This window comes from Mustelus asterias, chromosome 1, assembly GCF_964213995.1.
Source record: "Mustelus asterias chromosome 1, sMusAst1.hap1.1, whole genome shotgun sequence".
NCBI lineage: Eukaryota > Metazoa > Chordata > Chondrichthyes > Carcharhiniformes > Triakidae > Mustelus > Mustelus asterias.
The window spans coordinates 175,698,640-175,714,678 of record NC_135801.1 but is presented as its reverse complement, the minus strand read 5'-3'; positions in this window follow the sequence as shown (position 1 = coordinate 175,714,678).

The following is a 16,039-nucleotide window of genomic DNA, read 5'->3' as shown; positions in this document are numbered from 1 at the left end:
ATGTCTCTTTGCAGCCTACAACAGCCCTCCACCTCATCCACTACTCCACCAATCTTGGTGTCATCAGCAAATTTACTGACCCACCCTTCAATCCCCTCCTCCAAGTCATTGATAAAAATCACAAATAGCAGAGGACCCAGCACTGATCCCTGTGGTACACCACTGGTAACTGGTCTCCAGTCTGAAAATTTTCCATCCACCACCACCCTCTGTCTTCTATGAGGTAGCCAGTTACTTATCCAATCGGCCAAATTTCCCTCTATCCCACACCTCCTTACTTTCTTCATGAGCCTACCATGGGGAACCTTATCAAACGCCTTACTAAAATCCATGCATACGACATCAACTGCTCTACCTTCATCTACACACTTAGTTACCTCCTCAAAGAATTCAATCAAATTTGTGAGGCAAGACTTACCCTTCACGAATCCGTGCTGACTATCACGGATTAAGCTGCATCTTTCCAAATGGTCATAAATCCTATCCCTCAGGACCTTTTCCATTAACTTACCGACCACCGAAGTAAGACTAACTGGCCTATAATTACCAGGGTCATTCCTATTTCCTTTCTTGAAATGAGGAACAACATTTGCCACTCTCCAGTCCTCTGGCACAATCCCTGTGGAAAGTGAGGACCCAAAGATCAAAGCCAAAGGCTCTGCAATCTCATCCCTTGCCTCCCAAAGAATCCTAGGATATATCCCATCTGGCTCAGGGGGCTTATCGGCCCTCAGGTTTTTCAAAATTGCTAATACGCCTTCCCTCAGAACATCTACCTCCTCCAGCCTTTCAGTCTGTATCCCACTCTCATCCTCAAAAACATGGTCCCTCTCCTTGGTGAACACTGAAGAAAAGTATTCATTCATCGCCTCTCCTATCTCTTCTGACTCCATGCACAAGTTCCCACTACTATCCTTGACCAGCCCTAACCTCACCCTGGTCATTCTTTTATTTCTCACATAAGAGTAAAAAGCCTTGGGGTTTTCCTTGATCCAACCCACCAAGGACTTCTCATGCCCCTTCCTAGCTTTCCTAAGCCCTTTTTTTAGCTCATTCCTTGCTACCTTGTAACCCTCAAGTGACCCAGCTGCACCTTGTTTTCTCATCCTTACATACACTTCCTTTTTCCTCTTGACAAGACATTCAACCTCTTTTGTGAACCATGGTTCCCTCACTCGGCCATTTCCTCCCTGCCTGACAGGGACATGCCTATCAAGGACACGCAGTATTTGTTCCTTGAACAAGCTCCACTTTTCATTTGTGCCTTTCCCTGACAGTTTCTGTTTCCATCTTATGCCCCCTAATTCTTGCATCATAATTACCCCTCCTCCAATTATAAACCTTGCCCTGCCGTAAGGCCCTATCCCTCTCCATTGCAATAATAAAAGACACCGAATTGTGGTCACTATCTCTGAAGTGCTCTCCCACAACCAAATCTAACACTTGGCCCGGTTCATTACCGAGTACCAAGTCCAATGTGGCCCCACCTCTTGTCGGCCTATCCACATATTGTGTCAGGAAACCCTCCTGCACAAATTGTACAAAAACTGCCCCATCCGAACTAATCGACCTATAAAGGTTACAATCAATATTTGGAAAGTTAAAGTCACCCATGACAACTACCCTGTGACCTCCACACCTATCCATAATCTGCCTTGCAATTTCCTCCTCCACATCCCTATTACTATTTGGGGGCCTGTAGAAAACCCCCAACAACGAGACCGCTCCTTTCCTATTTCTAACTTCAGCCCATATTACCTCAGTGGGCAGGTACTCCTCGAACTGCCGTTAAACTATCCTTGATTAACAATGTTACTCCTCCACCTCTTTTACCACCTTCCCTACTCTTACTGAAACATCTATACCCCGGGACTTCCAACAACCATTCCTGTCCCTGTTCTAACCATGTCTCTGTAATGGCCACAACATCGTAGTCCCAAGTACCAATCCACGCTCCAAGTTCACCTACCTTATTCCGGATGCTCCTTGCATTGAAGTAGACACACTTCAACCCACCTTCCTGTCTACCGGTACACTCCTGCGACCTTGATACCCTCTGCAGTACCTCACTACACTCAACACTGGCTTCTGGACTACAGCTCGTTTTCCCATCCTCCTGACAAATTAGTTTAAACCCCCCCCCCCCGAAGAGCCGTAGCAAATTTCCCTCCCAGGATATTGGTGCCCCTCTGGTTGAGGTGCAAACCGTCCTGTTTATACAGATGCCACCTTCCCCAGAATGTGCTCCAATTATCCATGGAACCGAAACCCTCCCTCCTACACCATCCCTGCAGCCACATGTTTATCTGCACTCTCTCCCTGTTCCTCAACTCACTAGCACGTAGCACCGGCAACAAACCAGAGATGACAACATGGTTTGTCCTGGCTCTCAGCTTCCACCCTAGCTCCCTAAATTCCTGTTTTAAATCCCCCTCCCTTCTCTTACCTATGTTGTTGGTACCACGACTTGTGACTGTTCCTCCACCCCCTTAAGGATCCTGAAAACACGGTCCGAGACGGCACGGACCCTGGCACCCAGGAGGCAACATACCATCCGTGAGTCTCTTTCGCTGCCACAGAACCTCCTATCTGTCCCTCTAACTGTCGACTCCCCAATAACTATTGCCCTCCTGCTCTCCCCCCTTCCCTTCTGAGCGACAGGGACGGACCAAGCGCTGGAGATCTGGTCACCGTGGCTTACCACTGGTAGGTCGCCCCCCCCAACAGTATCCAAAGCGGTATACTTGTTGCCGAGGGGAACGACCACAGGGTATCCCCTGCACTGACTGCTTCCTCCCAGCCCCTCTCACCGTCACCCATCTATCTTCATTCTTCGGAGTAACTACATCCCTGAAGCTTCTGTCTATGACCACCTCTGCCTCCCAAATGATCCGAAGTTCATCCAGCTCCAGCTCCAGATCCCTAACACGGACTTCAAGGAGCTGGAATTGGATGCACTTCCTGCAGGTGTACTCAGCTGGGACACTACTGGTGTCCCTCACCTCAAACATCCTACAGGAGGAACATTGCACTGCCTGCACTGACGTCCCTGCTAACTTCCCTTACTAAGAAACGAAAGAAAGAGAAAAAAAAGCTCACCTGCTCTCACTCCGAGTCCTTTTTTTAGGTTAGAGGAGGGGGGAGGGTGGGAGACTCTAAACTGAGATTAAATCCAAACAACTGAGATTAAACCCAAACAACTGAGATTAAATCCAAACTGAGATTAAACCCAAACAACTGGGATTAAATCCAAACAAACTGAGATTAAACCCAAACAACTGGGATTAAATCCAAACAAACTGAGATTAAACCCAAACAAACTGAGATTAAACCCAAACAACTGAGATTAAATCCAAACAAACTGAGATTAAACCCAAACAACTGAGATTAAATCCAAACAAACTGAGATTAAACCCAAACAAACTGAGATTAAACCCAAACAACTGAGATTAAATCCAAACAAACTGAGATTAAACCCAAACAAACTGAGATTAAACCCAAACAACTGAGATTAAATCCAAACAAACTGAGATTAAACCCAAACAACTGAGATTAAATCCAAACAAACTGAGATTGTGAAACGAGAGCTCATTTAGATTTCTAAATTGTTATGTTGCATTTACAGGCAACACTGTCAGCTATGGGATTACCCTCACCAGCCGAAAACATCTTCAGAAGGCAGATCAGAACAATATTGTCAAGTCACTATCTAATTAGATTATCATCAATACAGAAATTAATACTGGAGAGATGGAAAAGATGAATTTGGCCTAGAACTTCCATTACCTCATGGGGGCTCATACCCTGGAGGTATTCCAGAAGTTGCACTGGGTGTGTGTGGGGGGGGTGAGGGCCTGATAATCTACATCCCAGGGTACTAAAGGAATTGATAATGGAATTAGTGGACATGTTGGTTGTCATCTTCCAAACTCTTGTAGATTCTGGAACAGTCCAGGCAGACTGAAGGTTGGCAAATGTAACCCATTATTTAAAAAAGGAGGAAGGAAGTAAACAGGGGATTACAGACCGGTTAGGCTAACATCAGTAGCAGGGAAAGTGCTGGAGTCTACAAAAAAGGATGCAATAACAGGACAATTAGAAAATATCAACAGGATTAGATAAAGTCAACATGGATATTTGAAAGGGAAATCATGTTTGACAAACCTATTGGAGTTTTTTGAGGATGTAACTAGTAGAATAGATAAGGGTGAACTAGTGAGGTGAATTTGAAGTTTCAAAAGGTTTTGATAACGTCCTACATAGGAGGTTAATGTGCAAAATTAAATCACATGAGATTGGGAGTAATATATCGGTATGGATTGAGAATTGATTAGCAGATAGGAAACAGAGAGTAGGAATAAATAGGCTTTTTTTGAAAAGGCAAGCATTCACCTGATTAAGGGGCAGCGCTCCGAAAGCTTGTGCTACCAAATAAACCTGTTGGACTTTAACCTGATGTTGTGAGACTACTTATTGTACAGGTACAGCAAGCAGTTCGGAAGGCAAATGAAGGCCTTCATTGCAAGAGGACTTGAATACAGGAGCAGGAACGTCTTACTGCAGCTGTATAGGGCCTTGGTGAGACCAATCCTGTCGTATTATATGCAGTTTTGATCTCCTTATCTAAGAAAATATATATTTGCCATAGAAGGAGTGCACCAAAGGTTTACCAGACTGATTCCTGGGATGTAAGGATTGTCATTGGAGGCCAGATTGGGTCAACTGGGCCTGTATTCACTGGAATTTAGAAGAATGAGAGGGGATCCAATTGAAAGGTATAAATTCTGACAAGGCTGGACAGACTGGATGCAGGGATATTATTTCCTCCAGCAGTCTCAGAATATTGGGGTACGCTATTTAGGACTGAGATAAGGAGAGATTTCTTCACTCAGAGGGTGGTGAACCTGTGGAATTCTCTACCACAGAAGGCTGTGGGGGTCAAGTTACTGAATCTATTTAAGAAGGAAATAGATTTCTGGACTCTTGAGATAGAGGATCAGCCATGATCATGTTGAATGGTGGAGCAGGTTTGAAGGCTGAGCAGCCTACTCCTCCTCCTATTTTCTATGTTTCCATCTTACCATTCATTAACGTGTGATTGATATATTTGTGTTAGAGGCTTCTAACACAACAGGCTCCACCATCATTGAGGATGTGGAAGTTGGTGGAGCCTCCTCCTCTTATTAATTATTTTGTTGTCCACCAACTGGACTTGGCAGAACTGCAGAGCTTTGATCTGATCCTTTGGATGTGGGATCACTTTGCTCAAATAACAACTTCTGCTGTTTAGCATGCATGTAGTCCTCTATTGTAGCTTCACTAGGTTGGCATCCAATTTTGGGATATGCCGAGAGCTGCTCCTGCCATTGTCTGCTCCATTCCTTGTTGAACCCGTGTTGATCCCCTGGCTTGATGGTAATAGTAGGGATTTACAAGGCTATGAGTTTGCAGATAATAATTGAATACAGATCTATTACTGCTAATGGCCAACAACCTCTCACAGATGCTCAGTTTTGAACTGCTAGATCTTTTCAGAATATATTCCATCTTGTATGGTAGTTGTGCCACACAGCAGATGAAAGGCAACCTCAGGGTGAAGATGGAGTTTGTTTTGCTGATCACTCTAACCAGGACTGTCATGGGCAAATGCATCTGTGACAAATATGGTCTTTCCTTTGTGTTGTCCTCTCACCACCTACTGCAGGCCCTGACTGGCAGTTATGTCCTTCAAGTTATCAATGACAATAAGAAAATATGTTCACAAACAAAGTTCCCCTTATTCAAAGTTTAATCCTCCAAATAAGGTAAAGTATTTGCAAACCGAGCAACCTTGGGAAAGAAAAGCTATTCATTATGAGTCTTTGAGCTCATTCTTTCCGAATCAGGTCCAATCTTTCATTCCAATTTTTTAAGCTAGTTGTTAAAATATCCATATATAACAAGCTACACAGACCTGATAGCGTTCACTTCATGTGTAACTTATACCTTCAAACTGCATTGTGATGACTAATACACACACACAACATATATGAAAGCTTTAATAATAAAACGTCCCAAAGTGTTTTACAGCAGCATTATAAAACAAAATATGACACCGAGCCATATAAGGTCCTCAATGCCTTTGTTGTTTGAAATGGGTTAAGATGATTTCACAATACAACATTTAGTATCTCAGCCCTCTTATCTCTTCTTTCTTAAGGTCACCAGACCAACTTTCATTAGGTATCAATCCACTATTATCTATGTTAGGGTACCAGATCAGAAACCCCAAGCTATATTATGAAGTGAGACTAGCCCCAACAATTTTCTATTTTGGCATTAATGTGAGGACAGGATGTTTCAGTCCAGATGTGATTCCACTAACAAACTAGGGAACTTTTATCAAAACAAACTTTATTTAACACAGTTTACCTGTGACAAAGGAATTAACAATTGAACAATACTTAAGCACGACAAACTACAATTCTTAACTTCTAACCTACCACTATCAGTTCCAATCAAGCAATATTTATTTTATAGATTCAAACCCCTACTTAAAATTAGGAAAACACAGGCATACTTGCTTTGACTTAGGTTAACAGTCTTGGAGCTTTCAGAAAGCCTCCAGAGATTAAGCGAGATACAGAGAGACATTTCTTCTAACAGTTGCTGGCAGCAACTGCACTTTATTTTAAAATGAAAGCAAAACTGTTCTTTTCCTTGCAAGTGTAGCTCCTCCCATTTACCATATGATTCTGTCCCTGTGAATCAACCTAATCTAAATTCACATGACTCTGCATACCTTGTCTAAAATCCCAGGAGAACACAAGTAACTTCTTAAGCCTTCTGCTAAATAGTACATGGCTAAAATGAATAGGTATCATTCATTAACGTGTGATTGATATATTTGTGTTAGATGCTTCTAACACAACAGGCTCCACCATCATTGAGGATGTGGAAGTTGGTGGAGCCTCCTCCTCTTATTATTTTGTATTTTTGTTGGCTTTCCAGACAAACTGACTCTTGTATCAAACACTGCCTCTTAAAGTAGTCCCACCTTAACATAAAATATATCAAAATAGTACAGTATCATCATACCTTCCCCCTCAAAAAATGAACCAACAATATGAAAAGATGGCTTCATTTTCAAAACCTCTAGTTTTCACACTATTAGTACTCTATCAAATACCACTTATTAAATCTAAGCTCACAAAGTTAAACAGTTGTAAAATCCATTTCAGTCTTTCTTTTCCAGCATAGAATGTTCCATCCATCTTTCATCAAAGTTGTGATAAAGCATTTGCATTCACGTTCTCTCTTCCTGCTTTGCTCGACACACTGCTTTGTTCAGCGGCTTCCTCTTACTTTTCAGAGGCCTCCTTCTGTTCTTGACCCTGCATTGATTCTAAGTCTGAGTCTGGTTCTGCTTTTATGATTGTAAATTAATTCTGGTGATATCCTCAGAGAGCTGGGCAGGATCCAGAGGGCAAAACTTTACACTGAATGCAAACTGGCACAAACTATTTCAGATTTGCTTTTCAATTTCCTTTGTTGAGTCCAACCAGTTCTTTTGATTTTCAGAGTCCTGAAATGTCAAATTAAAGTAAGCTTTTTCCAGAAGGTTGAGTTGCTCACAGACTTTGTCACAGAGAACCTGTCCCTTTGCACACTTTCTCAACGTCACATGTGTGTGTCCAGGACCATCCAGCAGGGTCGCTTTATCCCTGTCCCTTTTCTTATTAACTACCTTTGATTCCTGTGTCAGGTAGTCCAGCTCCATCTTCTGTTGTGAAATGATATGTTCAAAATTACTTTCTGAGTCTCCAATTGTATATCTTTCTGTTCCAATGTTGTTTATTAATTCATTTGTTTGTTCTGAATCTTCATCATAATTTTCTGCATATTCTTTAGCAAAGATATACAGCAGATTAATCTTTGGTGTCAGGATTTCTTCTAAATTTGATTTTAGTGATCATTGGGGCAGCCATGCTATTGTGAAAACCATCACAATTTACTCAAACATCAGCTATTGACAGTACTGTTTCTCTGGAGAAACAGAGAAACTGTCTGTGCAAGCTGTATAGATTAATTATAGTAAGAAGTTTAACAACACCAGGTTAAAGTCCAACAGGTTTATTTGGTAGCAAAAACCACACAAGCTTTCGGAGCTCCAAGCCCCTTCTTCAGGTGAGTGGGAATTCTGTTCACAAACAGAGCATATAAAGACAGAGACTCCATTTACATGAATAATAGTTGGAATGCGAATACTTACAGCTAATCAAGTCTTTAAGAAACAAAACAATGTGAGTGGAGAGAGCATTAAGACAGGCTAAAAAGATGTGTATTGTCTCCAGACAAGACAGCCAGTGAAACTCGGCAGGTCCAGGCAACTGTGGGGGTTACAGATAGTGTGACATGAACCCAATATCCCGGTTGAGGCCGTCCTCGTGTGTGCGGAACTTGGCTATCAGTTTCTGCTCAGCGACTCTGCGCCGTCGTGTGTTGCGAAGGCCGCCTTGGAGAACACTTACCCGAATATCAGAGGCCGAATGCCCGTGACCGCTGAAGTGCTCCTCAACTGGAAGAGAACAGTCTTGCCTGGTGATTGTCGAGCAGTGTTCATTCATCCGTTGTCGCAGCGTCTGCATAGTTTCCCCAATGTACCATGCCTCGGGACATCCTTTCCTGCAGCGTATCAGGTAGACAACGTTGGCCGAGTTGCAAGAGTATGTACCGTGTACCTGGTGGATGGTGTTCTCACGTGAGATGATGGCATCTGTGTCGATGATCCGGCACGTCTTGCAGAGGTTGCTGTGGCAGGGTTGTGTGGTGTCGTGGTCACTGTTCTCCTGAAGGCTGGGTAGTTTGCTGCGGACAATGGTCTGTTTGAGGTTGTGCGGTTGTTTGAAGGCAAGAAGTGGGGATGGCCTTGGTGAGATGTTCGTCTTCATCAATGACATGTTGAAGGCTCCGGAGAAGATGCCGTAGCTTCTCCGCTCCGGGGAAGTACTGGACGACGAAGGGTACTCTGTCCACTGTGTCCCGTGTTTGTCTTCTGAGGAGGTCGGTGCGGTTTTTCGCCGTGGCGCGTTGGAACTGTTGATCAATGAGTCGAGCGCTATATCCTGTTCTTATGAGGGCATCTTTCAGCGTCTGGAGTGTCTGTTGCAATCCTCCTCATCCGAGCAGATCTCGGCTTGTCCATAGGGGATGGCTTCTTTTACGTATTTAGGGTGGAAGCTGGAGAAGTGGAGCATCGTGAGGTTATCCGTGGGCTTTAACCTGGTGTTGTTAAACTTCTTACTGTGTTTACCCCAGTCCAACGCCGGCATCTCCACATCTAGATTAATTATCCCAGCGGTTCATTTGGAATGATGGTACAATTGCATCAAACAGTCTTACTTCACATTGTTGTCCTTTTCTTCTGTCTGCAGTAGTAAAATACTTCTGTTCCTCAATTTCCTTCTTGATATCACATATGACTGCTGACTGATATACATTTTTCCCTCAAAGATTACGAGCTGCTGTTGACAGTCCTGCAACTTACACTCAGTTAATTTCAACAATTCAGGAACAGGCTCCAAATCAATCAATCTTTCTTGCATCTATTTCTGCACCTCATTTTCCTTATTCACATTATTGTCCAGTAACTTGTTCTCCTTCTCTGCTTTCACCAGTTTCATGTTTCATTTGCCTCCATTTGTGGCTTCATTAACCGAGATTCATAATTATTCACTTCGTATTGTTTGATTGGGACTTTCGGCTGCTGCATCTCAGACTGAGCAAACATCAACTTCTCCTTTTGAACCTGTGCCAACTTGAGTTGATTAAATCTATATGGATGTTATTTAATTGGAACAGCATTTGCTACTTCTACATCATGCACAAATACTTAAGTACTTTCCATTTTTGTTCCCACATATAGTTCTATGTGATGGTAATAACTCTTTCAGGTCATTTTGACTTCCCTCTGGAAGGTAACTCAGTAATTTATTTCAATTTCTGATTACTTCCTCATTGTCCAATCTAATTTGAGGAATGTAAAATTCAAAACCATCTGGATTTGTTTCTTCACTCTGAGTTGTAACGTCCAAGACATCCTCCTGCTTTCCTTCCCTATCAAAATACCATTTGGGCATATTGGGCGGCACGGTAGCACAGTGGTTAGCACTGTTGCTTCACAGCTTCAGGGTCCCGGGTTCGATTCCCGGCTCGGGTCACTCTGTGTGGAGTTTGCACATTCTCCTCGTGTCTGTGTGGGTTTCCTCCGGGTGCTCCGGTTTCCTCCCACAGTCCAAAAATGTGCGGGTTAGGTTGATTGGCCAGGTTAAAAATTGCCCCTTAGAGTCCTGAGATGCGTAGGTTAGAGGGATTAGCGGGTAAAATATGTGGGGGTAGGGCCTGGGTGGGATTGTGGTTGGTGCAGACTCGATGGGCCGAATAGCCTCCTTCTGCACTGTAGGGATTCTATGATTCTATGATATGGCACACTCTGTGAATCTTCCTTCTATCTGGCGTTCTTAGCAAATAATTCACCTCACTCAATTTTCTTTTGACTTGATAAGGCCCACTGCATCTTGCTTTTAATGGTTCACCTACCACTGGTAACAGTACTAATACTTTCTCCCCACTAGCAAAATTACTAATTTTTGATCTCTTATCCGCTTCTTTTTTCATCACAAGCTGTGCCACATTTAAATGCTGTCTAACCAACTCACACAGACAGTGACCCAAGCTGGGAATTGAACCCGGGTCCCTGGAACTGTGAGGCAGCAGTGCTAACCACTGTGCCACCATGGCACACCTTGAGAAGGTGGTGGTGAGTTGCCTTCTTGAACCGTTGCCGTCCGTGTGCTGTGGGTTGACCCACAATAACATTAGGGAGGGAATTCCAGGATTTTGACCCAGCGACTGCGAAAGAACGGTGATATATTTCCAAATCAGGATGGTGAGTGGCTTGGAGGAGAACTTGCAGGTGGTGGTGTTCCCATTTATCTGTTGCCCTTGTCCTTCTAGATGGAAGTGGCTGTGGGTTTGGGAGGTGCTGTCTAAGGATCTTTGGGGAATTGCTGCAATGCACCTTGTAGATAGTACACACTGCTGCTACTGAGCGCGGTGGTGGAGGGATTGGATGTTTATAGATGCGGTGTGGTTTATAGATGCGGTGGGCTGCTTTGTCCTGGATTGTATCAAGCTTCTTGAGTGTTGTTGGAGCTGCACCCATCCAGGCAAGTAGGGAGTATTTCATCACACTCCTGACTTGTGCCTTGTAGGTGGTGGACAGGCTTTGGTCAGTCAGGAGGTCAGTTACTCGCCACAGTATTCCTAGCCCTGACATGCTCTTGTAGCCACTGTGTTTAGGTGGTGAATCCAGGTAGAGAAAGAGTTCCTGATGAAGAAAGATTGTGAGTGGATTGCCCGAGGTAAATGTAGAGAGAATGTTTCCACGTGCGCAATTGTCCAAAACTTGGGACCGGTAATACAGGGTAGTTACTAATAACCTAATAAGGAAATAAGAAGAAATTCCTTCACTGAGTGTGAAACTCAGAATTGCAGGAGATGCTGAAGGCAAATAATTCAGATTCTTTCAAAATGAAACTAGACAAGTACACCAGAGAAAAACAAATAAAAATGTGTTGTAAGGACAGGATGTGGTAGATAAAATGGGAGGATACTGGTGTGGTATGTAAACACCAGCACAGTAGTTGGGCTGAATGGCCTGTTCCATTGCTGTATTGCCAAATATGTACACTGAACCCTAAATGTGGCCAGCTAAGAAGATGCACAAACGGGGCTTGAGTGTCAGTGCAAGACTTATTTTTTTAAAAATTCTATTCCATTCTCAGAGTTACAAAGACAATGCACAGAGCAGACGAGGCAAGCCCCTAATCCATCTCCTTGCTTCCTTCAAGATCGATTCAAATTCAAATTGAATCCAATTTATGGTCTCCACAAAAGAGACATCCTGGGTCCAAGCTGATAAAAACAGCATTACGCGCTTGATCCTACGCTGATCTTAGCCAGAAGGCTAAGAAGGGATATGATTCTATTGGGCCAAGTGCTGGCAGTTGGATTCGGTGGGAGAGCAAGTGTTTCTGTGTTGGTGCGGACTCGACGGGACAATTAAAAAAAATTATTTTATGGGATTTGGGCATCACTGGCTAAACCAGAATTTATTGCCCATCCCTAGTTGCCCCTGAGGAAGGCGGTGGTGAGCTGTCTTCTTGAACTGCTGCAGTAACACTACATTCTGCACTCTCTCGTTTCCTTCTCCATGAACGGTATGCTTCGTCTGTGTAGCGCGCAAGAAACAATACTTTTCACTGTGACAATAATAAATCAAATCAAATCAAATCACATCAGTCCTTGATGTGTAAGTACATTCAGGAAATTCCAGGATTTTGACCCAGCGAAAGTGAAAGAACAGCAATGTATTTCCAAGTCAGGATGGTGATTGACTTGGAGGGAAAGTTACAAAGCCAATGCTCAGAATGGACCAGGTTGATCCAAATCCATTCCCTGTTTGCTCCGAAAAAACAAATTCAAATTGAATCCAATTCAAGGTCCAATAAGTGAAAAAACAAGATCCAAGCTGACAAGATAAGTCATTGATTTTATTTGATTTATTATTGTCACATGTAGTGGGAAACAGTGAAAAGTATTGTTTCTTGCGTGCTATACAGAAAAAACATACCGTTCATAGCGTACATAGGGGAAAAGGAAAGGAGGGGGTGCAGAATATAGTGTTACAGTTACAGATAGGGTGAAAAGCACGGTCAGCTTAATACATGGTAGGTCCATTCATTGCACCCGATCTTGGGTTTGATTTAACATTCGGGCTGCGATTCTCCCAAAAATGTTCTAAGTGTTGAATTTGCGGGAAAACTGTTGTAAATCATGCTGTTTTTTTCAGTGCAACTTCAGACAATCTCCCACACTCTGTGCAATGCAGAGGTCACAATCAGGAATGTCATTAAAAGCTCGGGGGGGGGGGGAGGGGGCATATTCACGCCGGAGGCTGACAGTTCCGGGCCTCTGCGCATGCACAGCCAAAAGGCTGAGAACCTCCTGGTTTGAAGTGTGTAAGTGCTTTGATTTGATTTATTGTCACATGTAATGATGTACAGTGAAAAGTATTGTTTCTTGCGCGCTATACAAACAAAACATACAATTCACAGAGTGCATATGGGAGAAGGAAAGGAGAGGGTGCAGAATATAGTGTGACAGTCATGGCTAGGGTGTAGAGAAAGATCAGTTTAATATATTGTAGGTTCATTCAAAGGTCTGATGGCAGCAGGGAAGAAGCTGTTCTTGAGTTAGTTGGTACGTGATCTCAGATTTTTGTATCTTTTTCTCAACGGAAGAGGGCGGAAAAGAATATGTCCAGGATGCATGAGGTCCTTGAGTATGCTGGCTGCTTTTTCGAGGCAGTGGGAAGTGTAGACAGAATCAATGGATGGGAGACTGGTTTGCACGATAGATTAGGCTACGTTCACAATCCTTTGTAGTTTCTTGTGGTCTTGGTCAGAGCAGGAGCCATACCTGTGATACATCTGGAAAAGATGCTTTTTATGGTGCATCTGTAAAAATTGGTGAGAATGGACATGCCGAACCAAGCAGTGTGCCTTAATGACTATTGGCCGGTGGCTCTGACATCCATCATTAAGAAGTGCTTCAAAAGGTTAGTCATGGTACGAATCAATTCCAGCCTACCGGACTACCTGGATCCACTACAGTTTGCCTACTGCTGCAACAGGTCCACAGCAGACGCCATTTCACTGGCCCTGCACTCAATCCTGGAACACCTAGATAACAAGGACACCTATGTCAGACTCCTAGTTATTGACTACAGCTCAGCCTTCAACACTATTATTTCCACAAAACACATCTCCAAACTCCGTGGCCTGGGCCTCGGCACCTCCCTCTGCGACTGGATCCTGAACTGCCCAACTCATCAGACCACAATCAGTAAGGATAGGCAATAACGCCTCCTCCACGTTAATCCTCAACACCAGTGCCCCACAAGGCTATGTTCTCAGCCCCCTACTATACTCCTTATACACCTATGACTGTGCAGCCAAACTCCCTTCCAATTCGATTTTCAAGTTTGCTGACGACACCACCGTAATGGGTCGGATCTCAAACAATAGTTTAAAAATTGGCAAGTCACGTTGCAGCTTTATAGAACCTTAGTTAGGCCACATTTGGAATATAGTGTTCAATTCTGGTCGCCACACTACCAGAAGGATGTGGAGGCTTTGGAGAGGGTACAGAAAAGATTTGCCAGGATGTTGCCTGGTATGAAGGGTATTAGCTATGAGAGGTTGGAGAAACTTGGTTTGTTCTCACTGGAGCGACGGAGGTTGAGGGGAGACCTGATAGAAGTTTACAAGATTATGAGAGGCATGGACAGAGTGGATAGTCAGAAGCTTTTTCGCAGGGTGGAAGAGTCAATTACTAGGGGACATAGGTTTAAGGTTTAAGGGGCAAGGTTTAAAGGAGATGTACGAGGCAGATGTTTTACACAGAGAGTAGTGGGTGCCTGGAACTCGTTGCCGGGGGAGGTAGTGGAAGCGGATACGGTAGTGACTTTTAAGGGGCGTCTTGACAAGTACATGAATAGGATGAGAATAGAGGGATATGGTCCCCGGAAGGGTAGGGGGTTTTAGTTAAGTCGGGCGGCATGGTCGGTGCAGGCTTGGTGGGCCGAAGGGCCTGTTCCTGTGCTGTAATTTTCTTTGTTCTTTGTTCAATGATGAGACAGAGTACAGGAATGAGATAGAGAATCTGGTGAACTGGTGTGGCAACAATAACCTCTCCCTCGATGTCAACAAAACGAAGGAGATTGTCATCGACTTCAGGAAGCATAAAGGAGAACATGCCCCTGTCTACATCAACGGGGACCAAATAGAAAGGGTCGAGAATTTCAACTTTTTAGGTGTCCAGATCACCAACAACCTGTCCTGGTCCCCCCATGCTGACACTATAGTTAAGAAAGCCCACCAACGCCTCTACTTTCTCAGAAGGCTAAGGAAATTTGGCATGTCAGCTACGACGCTCACCAACATTTACAGATGCAACATAGAAAGCATTCTTTCTGGTTGTATCACAGCTTGGTATGGCTCCTGCTCTGCCCAAGACCACAAGAAATTACAAAAGGTCGTGAATGTAGCCCAATCCATCACGCAAACCAGCCTCCCATCCATTGACTCTGTCTACACTTCCTGCTGCCTAAGCAAAGCAGCCAGCATAATTCAGGACCCTATGCACCCCGGTCATTCTCTCTTCCACCTTCTTCCTTCGGGAAAAAGATACAAAAGTCTGAGGTCACATGCCAACCGACTCAAGAACAGCTTCTTCCCTGCTGCTGTCAGACTTTTGAATGGACTTACCTTGCATTAAGTTGATCTTTCTCTACACCCTAGCTATGACTGTAACACTACATTCTGCACTCTCTCGTTTTCTTCTCTATGAACGGTATGTTTTGTCTGTATAGCGCGCTAGAAACAATACTTTTCACTGTATGTTAATACATGTGTCAATAATAAATCAAAATCAAATCAATTTCCTTTGCCTCCTGAAAAAGTAGGGGTGAGGGCAGCATGGTGGCACAGTGGTTAGCACTGCTGCCTCACAGCGTCCGGGACCCAGTTTCGATTCCTGGCTAGGGTCTGTGCGGAGTCTGCACGTTCTCCCCGTGTCTGCGTGGGTTTCCTCCGGGTGCTCCGGTTTCCTTCCACACTCAGAAAAACGTGCTGGTTCGGTGCATTGGCCGTGCTAAATTCTCCCTCGGTGTACCTGGGGGATTTTCACAGTAACTTCATTGCAGTGTTAATGTCATCCTACTTGTGACATGAAAAAACTTTAAGGTGTTGGTGGGCTTTCTTGAAGGAAAAGAGGCACTTGCTCCATGCCAAAGACATCCCTCCCTGTTGCATTCATCTCCAACCTGGTGGCAATCAGCCACAGCAACAGCTCTTCATTGACTGCTGCGGTCCGTGATTTCTGATTGGCTCACTCTCCGCTTCGCGTCACAAATAACTTTACATAATGAATAATA